This window comes from Notolepis coatsorum (genome assembly GCF_963971535.1).
Source record: "Notolepis coatsorum genome assembly, contig: SCAFFOLD_300, whole genome shotgun sequence".
NCBI classification, from domain to species: domain Eukaryota; kingdom Metazoa; phylum Chordata; class Actinopteri; order Aulopiformes; family Paralepididae; genus Notolepis; species Notolepis coatsorum.
Window position 1 is genome coordinate 166997 of NW_028173498.1, and position 13501 is coordinate 180497.

General features: G+C 43.2%; 1 long non-coding RNA gene across 1 annotated transcript; it reads left to right on the forward strand.

Moving 5' to 3' along the window:
• Positions 1-7063: 7063 nt before the first annotated feature.
• On the forward strand, positions 7064-9457 carry LOC311247772. The gene is made up of 3 exons (XR_014620874.1): positions 7064-7165; positions 7927-7996; positions 9259-9457. It is a non-coding gene; the product is annotated as an uncharacterized lncRNA (long non-coding RNA).
• Positions 9458-13501: the final 4044 nt, after the last annotated feature.

Sequence of the window (13501 nt, forward strand, 5' to 3'; positions counted from 1 at the left end):
TGACATATGAAAGAGACCAGTTGATAAAACAGTACTCGATGTGTGATAAAATCATTGAATGCAGAAACATCCTTGCAGCATTAACTGGCAGGCAGGGCTTGATCTGCCTGAAGTTTTCGATGTTAAACTTGACTGTGTTTGTCACTTTCTTCACATTACTTTTTGAAGGTCAATGTAGAGTCCAATGTGACCCCAAGATACTTGAATTAATGTACAATGTCCAGCTCCGCTTCTCCCAGAAACACATCAGAGTGAGTGACTTCTACTGGTGACTTTGTGAACATCATACACAATGTTTTCTTGGTGTTAAGTGAAAGACATTCTTTTGTTAGCCAGTCTTGAATGAGACATGAGACATCAGTGAATGAGATTCACGTTTCCTCCCAACCGCGAGTAGGCCTAGAAGCGCAGAAATGGAGAACACAAAAAAAAAGAAAGGGTGGAGCTGAAAAAGCTAGAATTAAAAAACTAAAATTGCTAGTAAAAGACGCAGAACAATGTTCTAAAATTACAGACATGCTTAGTAGAGGAAGGGCTGGCGTTAGAGTAGCTGCTGCTGCTAATGATGATGAAGTTCAAGTGGAAGGAACCAACAGTGCAGTAGCCTAGTGCATATTCTACTGTTGGTGTCTGCCGGTTCATGAGGGCTAGCTAGCCTATACTAGCTCTTGCAGTGATTTCAGTCATTCTATTACAAGACAATGTGCTTTCCGTATTCCTGATTCCTTACAGCACGTGGACGTAAATAGTCGTGACTCGTGAAGTTTTTTTCTCTGACTAAAAGTTTAGTTAGCAATGTTAGGACTAGTGCCCACCACAGCAACAGAAGCTAAAGTGCTAACCTAGAGAGCCAATCAGAACCTAGGACGGGCTGCAAATTAATCGGCTACTAATATTATAATAGTAAATACTAAAATAAAATACTATTATGTTCCCTTCCAAATTTTCATGTTGATATAATATTGGTAATCTAATTGATTGAATTGATGTGCCTTAGAATTCCCAACTGTTAGCCATGTTCTCGATCTGTATATGATTAGTCTCATATACATGTTTGTAAATAACCACAGCTAACTAGCTTAAGCTAACAACTAGGTCAACTACTACCCCGTAGTTAAACAAATGTGATTGCATATAACGGCTAACTGCTACAGCTAAGTTGGTAGTTAGCCTATTCCATTAATGTTGAATGTATTTATGAAGGTTGTTGATGGTGGTTGGCGCTGAATAGCAGACATGATTCCGTCAGTCTGCCACAGGGCAGCTGTGTTTGCTGATGTTGCTCACGACCACCAGTAGCATATGACTGTGTGAGTGTGAATGCAGACAGACAGACAGACATTATTATGGTGTAGTTAATACTTCATGTATCCTTAATCCCTAGGCTAATGAGGCACTAAGATGTTAGTAAAAAAAAACATATGCCAATGACAGGAAGTAACGGTATATGTGTGTGTGTGGGTGTGTGTGTGTGTGTGTGTGTGTGTGCACTGTGCACAAGTGCACATCTACGGGCGGGGTGTAGATTTGGTCTCCCTGATGTTGACTCCTTAGCCACAGCCTTGGGTTGTTTAATACTGGACAAGTGTTTCATAACGGCCGGTGCGTGGGCCGGTGTGTGGGCTGGTGCGTCTGAATGTCCCGGGCTGAATTTGTGTCCCAGTCCGCCACTGAACGGAGGTCCGCTCTTCTAGAGCAGACTGCCTGTGTTGACATGAGCACTGCGAGCAGAAGCCCTTAGCCAATAGTATCCCGCTGCAGGGCTGGGCGGATATGACTCGTTGCCACGTTTTTTTTCAAAATAAGAGTATCATACGAACCTAATTGTTGCTAACTGCCAGAGCCATCGATATTATGACTGGAGATGCGCTTGGGGCGGAAATGAGACCTGCACAGATTTTCAAAATAAGAGTATCGTTATGAACTTGATTGATTACACGTCACACGGCGGGCAGCCCTCTAAGTGTCAAGCGCCAACGGTAAAAACTGACCGCCCCTGGCGGGCGGCGGGCTTTAGTTTCGGTCCCTGAGTGAAAGGGTTTTAAAGGGATAGTTCAAATAGTTTATTTTACATTAAATTGTATGAAATACTTAAGCTGACTTTGCCGAGTCCTGTGGTGGAAGTGCTGGCCGTGTTCTGAACGAGGTCCGGTAGTAACAGTTTTAAGCCACAACACCACACCAGAATACCCTGAACACATTTAACCATTTCACTGCCACACTGCCAAAATGGTTAATCCTTTCACTGCGACAATACATCAGGTTAACCCTTTCACTGCCACACGACAACGGGCTAATCCTTTCACAACCACACTACAGAAGGTTAATCCTTTCACTGTCACACTACAGAAGGTTAACCCTTTCACTGCCACACTACAGACTGTTTACCGTCTGTAGTGTGGCAGTGAAAGGTTAACCGTCTGTAGTGAAAGGGTTAAAGGAACACACCAACATTATGGGAAATGCACTACCATCTTCTTCAGACAAGAAGACAAGAAGAACTTCCTCTCTGTGCGTTCAGTAGAACGCCATCCGACTCCAAGCTAGCCTAACTTGGCACAAATGAATGGAGGCGGATACAGACCTATATTCTATCTTAACACCCCTGCGAGAGGTGTTTTTGGCCAACAGCTACTGTAGGCTAGCTGGTCCCTATTCGCTTCCATTCATTTGTGCTAAGCCGGATAGCTTTCTACTGAACGCACAGAGAGGAAACTGGTATCCATCTCCTTGTCTCTCTCTGGGGAAGACGGTAAGCACATGTCCTATAATGTTGGCGTGTTCCTTTTAAGGGTTTTGTTTCAAGAACTGTAAAAGGAAAAGAGAAGAAGTCTTTCAACAACTTCACATCCAGTGAAAACGCAGAATTTCCCTCGTGATAAATAAAGTATAGCACACTGATGAAGGCCGGATGGCTGAAAACGTTTTGTGTCCTTTAAACAACTTGTAAAATAAAAAACAACGATATTCCGAGTGCGGTCCCTACCTCCCTTTTTTTTTTGCATAATTAATGTTGGACTACGCACCTGTCTGAGCGCAGTGGTTACCCTCTTTTCTACCAAATAAAGTATTTCTAAATAAAGTATTTCTAAATAAATTAAAGTGTTCTGAATGAAAGCATTCTAATGGTGATGTCATAGTGACTACTGGTCATTGAGAGCTACAGTATATAGTTCTAGAATTCGTTGCGAATTCTATTCGAATTCCAAGATATAAGTCGGAGGAATCTCACACCACAAAGGGTTAAAAAGAGGACACGTTTCAGCCTCGTTGTGCGACGACTGACTTGTGTTTATTTTCTCATCATATGTCTCCTGCTGTCAATGTGCACCAAGAAATAATATTATTATTAATAATAATATTATGGGCTGGACAAATGTTCTGAGGGAGGGCATTAAACTCAACATCAAGCTTGATCTTCAGCACCTTTTACACATGTGGTCATATTTCCATGCTCTAAAACAATATTTGTGTACGCGTGTGTGTGTGTGTGTGTGTTTCAGGTGTGATGCTTATATCCCTAGCGTTATGTCCGGATGCTGCCATTGGGAACGTGCAGGAGAAAGCAATGAAGCTCCATAATGGCTCCAACTCTGAAATGGTACAAATTCTTACTACGCTGACGACACAGTGCAATTCAAACTACGCTGACGACACAGTGCAATTCAAACTACGCTGACGACACAGTACAATTCAAACTACGCTGACGACACAGTGCAATTCAAACTACGCTGACGACACAGTGCAATTCAAACTACGCTGACGACACAGTGCAATTCAAACTACGCTGACGACACAGTGCAATTCAAACTACGCTGACGACACAGTGCAATTCAAACTACGCTGACGACACAGTAGGGCTGGGCGATATGGAAAAAAATCATATCGCGATAACGATATGATAATTTTATTTTATTTCTCGATATCGATAATTATCGAATTGTTATAAGTATAAATTTTTTTTTTTTTTTTTTTTTTAACAACAGATGTATGTTTATTTTGCAGCAATTCTTTGTCATTGCCGCCATCTTTAGTGTTACATCCCCTCACACTCCAGTTCTCAGGCTGCAGCTGGTTTAAAAGCTAAAGTAAACCGGCTTCTCTGCTGGCTGTGGCTCCAGAGGAGTTGAACAGTTCTGGCTCTGCTAGTTTATTTTCGATCTTTTGGCGCTTTTTTGGTGGACAAACCACCGCACATGTGCACCGTGACTCGTGACTGGCGTCTAGTTCTGCTAGCACACATAGCCTACTGTGTACAGACGGTTTCAAAATGTATTTTAAATTAGAAAGCAAACAAAATAAATGGACAAGAGAAAAAGAAATCTGAATTTGGTCAGTATTGTCATTTGGACAAGCAAAGCCATTACTTTAAGTTGCAGGCAAGAAAGACAAGTCTGTCCACTGTCTCTGCCCTGTTGCAGGTAAAAAAAAAGAAAAACGATTTTTCGATTTTTTTTTATTTCGATATTCGATATCGATTATTAAAATATATCGCGATATTTATCGTTATCGTTATATCGCCCAGCCCTACGACACAGTACAATTCAAACTACGCTGACGACTAGGGGTGTAACGGTACATGTATTCGTCACGCGAATTTACGGTACGTGTCTCACGGTGCGGTACGTGCAGCCATACGAAGAATACGTTTCATACATACCACTAGGTGAAAGGCTATGCTCAATATCTTTACTTTACTTTACACTGGCTTACTAACAGTCAGAAGGTCATTCATTTAACGTTGCATATCAAGCTTGGATTGCCACATTTAGATGATGAATAAAACGTTGAAGCTTGTAAAGGCATGAACAAGCCGACGGAACAAATGAACGCGCACTCTGCTGCACTCGGCTATTTCTCCTCTCCTCTCCTCTCCTCTCCTCCTCTCCTCTCCTCTCCTCTCCTCTCCTCTCCTCTCCTCTCCTCTCCTCTCCTCTCCTCTCCTCTCCTCTCCTCTCCTCTCCTCCTCTCCTCTCCTCTCCTCCCCTCCCCTTACCTACAGGCGTTACTGAAACAAAACCATACATACAATATGTTTGTAACACAGCATATACAATAGGCTGAACATTTTCATCGTTTTCTTGTTCGCCTAATAATGTTAATCAATGGAAAGACGCGCACACACACAAACACACCAACTTTCTTTTGCGCTACTTTCCAGCTGATCCGAGAAAAAAAGGAAAAAAAATAAAACACGCAAGCGTACTTTTGCTGATCTGGACTGGTCCTTTGAGCTCCTCTCCAGTCGAGCTGCTCCGGTGTTTAAATCCAAAACATTGATAAATCCTCTCATTGTTGCGTAACATGGCATCTCTTCTCTAGTCTTTCTCTGCGTCACATGAAGTAAAATCTACTCTAGAAGTGAAAGTGAAACTATACAACGGTGGGGGGAGGCGGCAGTAGGCAAGTAATTTACTCGAGTGGATTCCTGAACACAGAATGACACCGTTATCACTGACTGACTAGCAAGCCTAGGTGGAACTAAGTATAACTTAATACAAAATAATTATATATAATAATTATTATTATTATAAATATATAATAATCATAAATATTGTTTTCCTGTGTACCGAACCGTGAGCCCAAAACCGAGGTACATACCGAACCGTGGCTTCCGTGTACCGTTACACCCCTACTGACGACCCAGTACAATTCAAACTACACCGACTACACAGTACAATTCAAACTACACAGTACAATTCAAACTACACCGACTACACAGTACAATTCAAACTACACAGTACAATTCAAACTACACCGACTACACAGTACAATTCAAACTACACAGTACAATTCAAACTACACCGACTACACAGTACAATTCAAACTACACAGTACAATTCAAACTACGCTGACGACACAGTACAATTCAAACTACGCTGACGACACAGTGATGTAACTGGTATGTACTGGTTTGTGTGTGATGTGACTGGTTTGTGTGTGTGATGTGACTGGTATGTACTGGTTTGTGTGTGTGATGTGACTGGTTTGTACTGGTTTGTGTGTGTGATGTGACTGGTGTGTACTGGTTTGTGTGTGTGATGTGACTGGTATGTACTGGTATGTACTGGTTTGTGTGTGTGATGTGACTGGTATGTACTGGTTTGTGTGTGTGATGTGACTGGTGTGTACTGGTTTGTACTGGTTTGTGTGTGTGATGTGACTGGTTTGTACTGGTTTGTGTGTGTGATGTGACTGGTTTGTACTGGTTTGTGTGTGTGATGTGACTGGTTTGTACTGGTTTGTGTGTGTGATGTGACTGGTTTGTACTGGTTTGTGTGTGTGATGTGACTGGTCTGTACTGGTTTGTGTTGCAGGTGCTGTACTCGTACTCCATCGGCTTCCTGTACATCCTGACCGGCCTGTTCATGGTGGGGGGTCTGGGCCCTGCAGTAGCCTTCTGTTCAGAGGTCAGAGGTCGCCTGACGACAGGACTATGAATTCACATTCAATGTATTTTGTTTTGCATGCTGTTTTGTTTTCCCATCTCTACTCCCTGGCGCCAGCGTTTCAGACCGTTTTAACTGTTTGTTATCGCCATCGTATATTCTATGTATGTCGTATGCATTGTATTTTATTTTTCAACATGATGAAACAAATCTTTAATCTGGCATCACATCCAATGTTTGGTGATTCTGTTCCTGGTGATGGATGCAAATTAGCGCATATTTAATTAGGTGACGCCTATTTTGCATAATATATAAACATAAAATCTCAGAAAACTTGCAAAAATTTTTTTCTTAGTTGGGAAAGTTTCATAGTGATATCTATTAAAATATAATATTTGCCTCTTCGCCTCTAGGCTGTCTCGCCTTAACCCTTTCACTGCCACACGACAGAAGGTTAGCCCTTTGGTATCACACAACCGACGGCGATGCTCCATCATTAGCAGCATTAGCTCCGCATCTGCGGAGCTAATGCTGCTAATGATGGAGCATCGCCGTCGGTTGTGTGATAGTAAAGGGCTAACCTTCTGTATTGCCACAGTGAACGGGTTAACCGGCTGTCGTGTGGCAGTGAAAGTAACTTCCCCTGAACCCTCTGTCCCCTCAGCATCCGGTGACGACGTACGGTTACGCGTTCTTCTTCTCCCTGACGGGTTACTTCGGCATCTCCTTCGTGTTGGCGCTGATCAAACTCTTCGGAGCCCTGGTGGCAGTCACGGGTGAGAGCTGCTATTATTCTATTCAGTTCAGTTCTGCTCTATCCTATTATGTTATCTATTATGATTTACCAAACGGAGAAGGTAAAGACGACTTTAAACTGTTAAAACGGTAATCCAGAACTGTTTTATTGCACTGTGAAAACATTTGTATGTGTCTGTCTGCACTTCATGTGCTCATTTTATATCTATTCTATTCTACTATTTTATTGCACTGCACTATTTTACTCTGTCTATTCTATCTTATTATTTTTATTATTGTCTATTTTTAAAACTGAATCAAACCATAAACAAGGTGGCCTGTTGGGATGTTAAGATCCTAATGTGAAAAACTGTGATTTTATATGTCTGCACTTTATGTGCTCATTGTATGTCTGTCTTTTTCTGTTGTGAAGCACTTTGAGCTGCAGTTTTTGTATGAAAGGTGCTATACAACGTAAACGTATAAGTTTATTATTTATTATTATTATTATTATTATTATTATTATCCCAGGTCACCGAAAACGAATGCTGATTTAGTTATTAGCACATCATCTCGCACACATATCCAAGCACTGTGACCAGTTCTCCAGTCAGCTTGTACAGAGACGGAACCTTGACCTTCTGGATAGAAAGAGCTCGACTAACATTGCTAATGATAAGTGGGGGAATAGGGCTAGAGTTCCAACAAATCTGAACGATCCCTTTTTAAGCTACAGTTTCCAGGGAAGGTTGAGGACACGACATGTTGTTCTAACTAACGGTCTCCTTCACGCCGTCTGCAGTCACCACCGGACGGAAGGCCATGACCATCGTGCTCTCCTTCATGTTCTTCTCAAAGCCTTTCACCTTCCAGTAAGTGTCCTGCTCACCTCACTTTGGCCCACTTTGCTCGTTGCTCGTAGAGTTTACACTGTGTCCAGAGATTATCAATATATATTGGTTAAGACCCTGACAGAGAGGATCAATGATGTAGTGGTTAAGACCCTGACAGAGATGATCAATATATATTGGTTAAGACCCTGACAGAGAGGATCAATGATGTAGTGGTTAAGACCCTGACAGAGATGATCAGTGGTGTAGTGGTTAAGACCCTGACAGAGATGATCAATGATGTAGTGGTTAAGACCCTGACAGAGAGGATCAATGATGTAGTGGTTAAGACCCCGACAGAGAGGATCAATGATGTAGTGGTTAAGACCCCGACAGATAGGATCAATGATGTAGTGGTTAAGACCCTGACAGAGATGATCAGTGGTGTAGTGGTTAAGACCCTGACAGAGATGATCAATGATGTAGTGGTTAAGACCCTGACAGAGAGGATCAATGATGTAGTGGTTAAGACCCTGACAGAGAGGATCAATGATGTAGTGGTTAAGACCCTGACAGAGAGGATCAATGATGTAGTGGTTAAGACCCTGACAGAGAGGATCAATGATGTATTGGTTAAGACCCTGACAGAGATGATCAATGATGTATTGGTTAAGACCCTGACAGAGAGGATCAATGATGTATTGGTTAAGACCCTGACAGAGATGATCAATGATGTAGTGGTTAAGACCCTGACAGAGAGGATCAATGGTGTAGTGGTTAAGACCCTGACAGAGATGATCAGTGGTGTAGTGGTTAAGACCCTGACAGAGATGATCAATGATGTAGTGGTTAAGACCCTGACAGAGATGATCAATGATGTAGTGGTTAAGACCCTGACAGAGATGATCAATGATGTAGTGGTTAAGACCCTGACAGAGATGATCAATGATGTAGTGGTTAAAACCCTGACAGAGATGATCAATGATGTAGTGGTTAAAACCCTGACAGAGAGGATCAATGATGTATTGGTTAAGACCCTGACAGAGATGATCAATGGTGTCGTGGTTAAGACCCTGACAGAGATGATCAATGGTATATTGGTTAAGACCCTGACAGAGATGATCAATGGTATATTGGTTAAGACCCTGACAGAGATGATCAATGGTATATTGGTTAAGACCCTGACAGAGATGATCAATGGTATATTGGTTAAGACCCTGACGGAGAGGATCAATGGTGTAGTGATCAGTGGTTTCCCCAAATGTTGCTGTTTCTTTAAGTGCCCTCCGTGTCCTCCTCTTCAGGTACATCTGGGGCGGCCTGCTGGTCCTGTTCGGCATCTTCCTCAACGTCTACAGTAAGAACAGAGACCGGATGAAGCTTCCCTCCGTCCAGGATCTCCGGAGCTGGCTGGTCAGCGCCAAGAAGGTCCGACTGCTCTCTCAGAACATCTAGGAGAAGAGCCCGACGTGTTGGTGGAGATACACCAGGCATTCCTCTCTCTGTGTGGCACCTCTCTCTGGGGGGGGTAGTGTGGCACCTCTCTCTGTGTGGCACCTCTCTCTGGGGGGGGTAGTGTGGCACCTCTCTCTGTGTGGCACCTCTCTCTGGGGGGGGGGTAGTGTGGCACCTCTCTCTGTGTGGCACCTCTCTCTGGGGGGGGGTAGTGTGGCACCTCTCTCTGTGTGGCACCTCTCTCTGGGGGGTTGTGTGACACCTCTCTCTGTGTGGCACCTCGCTCTGGGGTGTAGTGTGGCACCTATCTCTCTCTCGCTCTCTGGTGGTAGTGTGCCTCTCTCTCTTTGAGGGTAGTGTGCCACCTCTCTCTCTCTCTCTTTCTCTCTCTCTTTGAGGGTAGTGTGCCTCTCTCTCTTTGAGGGTAGTGTGCCCCTCTCTCTCTCTCTCTCTCTCTCTCTCTCTTTGGGGGTAGTGTGCCTCTCTCTCTCTCTCTCTCTCTCTCTCTCTCTCTCTCTCTCTCTCTCTCTCTCTCTCTCTCTCTCTCTCTCTCTTTGGGGATAGTGTGCCTCTCTCTCTCTCTCTCTCTCTCTATCTCTCTTTGAGGGTAGTGTGCCCCTCTCTCTCTCTCTCTCTCTCTCTCTCTCTCTCTCTCTCTCTCTCTCTCTCTCTCTCTCTCTCTCTCTCTCTCTCTCTCTCTCTCTCTCTCTCTCTCTCCGGGCAGATTGACGATGCCCACCAATCAGCCCCATCACCATTAACATGTGGTAACACTGTGGTGAGGCCAAGGACACACAGGGTGCACACAGCACCACAGAAGCCAGCCTGAGTTCCAACAACACACTCGGTACAGAGTACCTATATACTGTATCAAACTAATCACTACCAATACACACAATGAAACCATGGAGGCCATCGGGGCACACCTGATACAGGATGTCCACTTCTTCCTTCCTGTATGGAACGGTTACCGTCAACACAACACAACCAGCGATGTAGTGAGGGTGGGGCAGACGGCATAGGATGTAGTGAGGGGTGTTGTTGTCCGACACAGGATATGCTCACCTCTCTTTCTCTGGGTTATATGGAGAGTTCCAGCACCCTGTGTACCGTCGACGAACGATAATGTCAGTGGTGTTCAAGGCGTGAAGCGATTCACCCATCTCTCTCTTTGGTTCTATAGAGAACGCCCACCGATCCACCTTAATGACCACCACGATGAACGTGACCATGTCGGGGTGATGACGTCACACAGTAGGCCCCACCTCTTGTACCGCTACTGGTGGATAAAATGGCCGCCTGATCCCAGGCACACGGAACGGGGGCCACATTTGGACACTTCCTTCCACCCGGTCTTAACGTGGCCCTGCTGACGGGCTGACGGGCTCTGAAAGCCCCACGGAAACCTTTTGGTAGGACGACGGACACGGAGGACCTTTTTTTTCTTCTTTTTTTTAAAGACAAAGATAAAAGGGAAGCCGGGTCGTTAGCTAACCAAATAGCACAGTTTTGCACTGTTGACTTGTTGACTTTAACGCTTTAGCGGGTGGAAGGACTGAACCGACGGGAAGGAGTGGTCGACGGGAACGGAGCAGACGGGGTTAATGAATCGTGTCCGCAATGAATGTGTCCTGTAACCTTCCCCCCCACTGGAAGGGAAATGGCGCCCACTTTAAGTATTCACTTATATTCTTCCTGTGATGTCATCTGGGTTTAAAATCCATCTCTGCTCCATGGATGGGCCTCTGAATTTGTGAGGCCGTAAAATGTTTGTCTGAGCTATTACACACGAATGAGTTTTAAATGCTGATTCCAAGCTGTTAGCAACACTGGAATATAAACCACATTTAGGTGAGAGAACTCTGCTTAATATTTTAGTAATACTAGAACATAACCTCATATGGGTGTTAAAATTCAATATAATATTTTTGTCAGAGCCCCCTTCATTGTCTATGAAGCGCCCCCCAGATTTTACATCCCAGTGACATCACTGATTAGAGGGTTCTCTCTGATGTCTAGCTTTAGGAGAGAGAGGTGTGTTCGTGCTCACAAATACAGACTGAACTGTCCTGGGGCCCAGGAAGAATGTACGTGAATTATGACAATGTAAGCATTCCCCTTTTTTTAAATACAAAGAAAAAAATACATATTCATAAGGAAAGGGTTGTATTTTATTTTCACCCGCATGTGCCAGAGCAACCGAGAAGGTTTTACTCGATCATTGTCTTGGTAGAAGTGGTGTGGTATATATGTAATTTATATATGATTGTGCTCTAAGAATACATGTGATCATGGGGGGCGGAGCCTGCGTGCTCTTAATGTTTAGCAACATGTCCACTGCCATCGTTTGTAACCATTTGATTGGGTGATAAGGTATCGCTCTTTTTACATTAAAAACAAAACAGGGACATTTGTTGAAAAGTGTATGTGTGTGCATATTTACATTATTTGCACAATGTTTGTGTGTAATGTTTGTGTGTGTGCACGTTTGCACACGATCATGCATATTCTCCACTTGCACAACCTGAAAGTAGGCACTTCCGGCTGACTTCAGGTTGCGAATGGTACTTCCTGTCCCATCCAAATACATTGTTTTTAGCTACTTTTCTCCCGTTATTTAAACGACTTTGTCGTCACAGAGAGGTAATGAAACGTTTGTATTATTATAGTATAGAATGTATTTAATAAGCAAACGTTTGTCAGCAGGGTTTTTGGGCTGTATTTCATGTAAAAACGTTTACTGTTAGTTTACTTGCTCACGCTAATTAAGGCTAATGCTGGCTAACAGGAGCTAGCGCAAGAAACGACGCCGCAAAGTATTGTTTATAGTGCATTTCTTGCCACCTTATAGCATTTGTACATTTGTATGACAGTCTATAATGCTCCCGTGAGGTTTTTCCGGACGTTTTGGTAATGATTTTCACTATAAAATCATATTTCTAAATGACAGGAAGTTGATAAACTGGCCGGAATAGCTTTGAGCTAACGATATTTGCCGATACATTCCATTCTAAACGTAACGATAGTTGTTCAAAACATTACCTGTCTATATCATTTGTTCCTCAACGTTATATAGACAGGTAATGTTTTGTAAACTAACTGCAGCCTGCTACAGTTAGAAGCTAACGTTAGCCAGCAAGCTGCAGCCTGCTACAGTTAGAAGCTAACGTTAGCCAGCAAGCTGCAGCCTGCTACAGTTAGAAGCTAATGTTGAGGAACAAATTATATAGACAGGTAATGTTGGCCGATCCATAGATGTGTGACTTGGCCATAAGGATTTGGATAGTCGACTTTGATTGGCTGATAGTCGACTAATAGTCGACTACCCCCCCGAATGAATGCTAAAGTATGCAATTGATACATCTTGATATTTGTCTACTCTAGTGTGTTCATTAGATGAGTGAAATCCTCTTTCAGTGCCTTCAGTGTTTTCTTAGGCAGTTAGCATTGCTGGTATGCGTACCATTAGCGTTAGCCACGCTTCTAGGCCTCTTTGCTTTTGGAAAAAATTATACAAAAAAAGTATTATATATATATTTTTGCATTCGACTAAGAGGTTGGCAGTCGACTACGTCTCCTTTCGATCGATTAGTCGACTATTCAACTAATCGGGGTCAGATGTCATTTATATTCTATATTCATATTGCATGTGACCGGATGTGAAAATTCACTACTGTATCTCCAAAAAGCCCTGTAAATCATCTGCCCTTTGTTAATTTGCTTAGATTTCTAGTACACCTGATCTCAAGAAGGTGCTGAATGAGCTCAATGACAATGTTCCATGCCTGGTCAATGTTAGCATGGTGGCATTCACTATCAAAGATGAAGGGGGAAAAAACATAATAATAATAATTTATATTCTCCTTTGGTTCATTACAATTTACTCAAGCCTAGTAACAGACACAATATTTCTGACACTGGGAATACATTCCCTGAGGTCCATAGATGTCCATAGATACCAATAACATGCAAATGGACCATGTCGAAGTGGAGCAATCTTCCATTTACTTGGGTATGTATGGCACATTTTCAGAAAATATGGCTCTGGCTTACCTCCTACTGGAGTGGAATCCTGCTACCAGGCACGGTGGC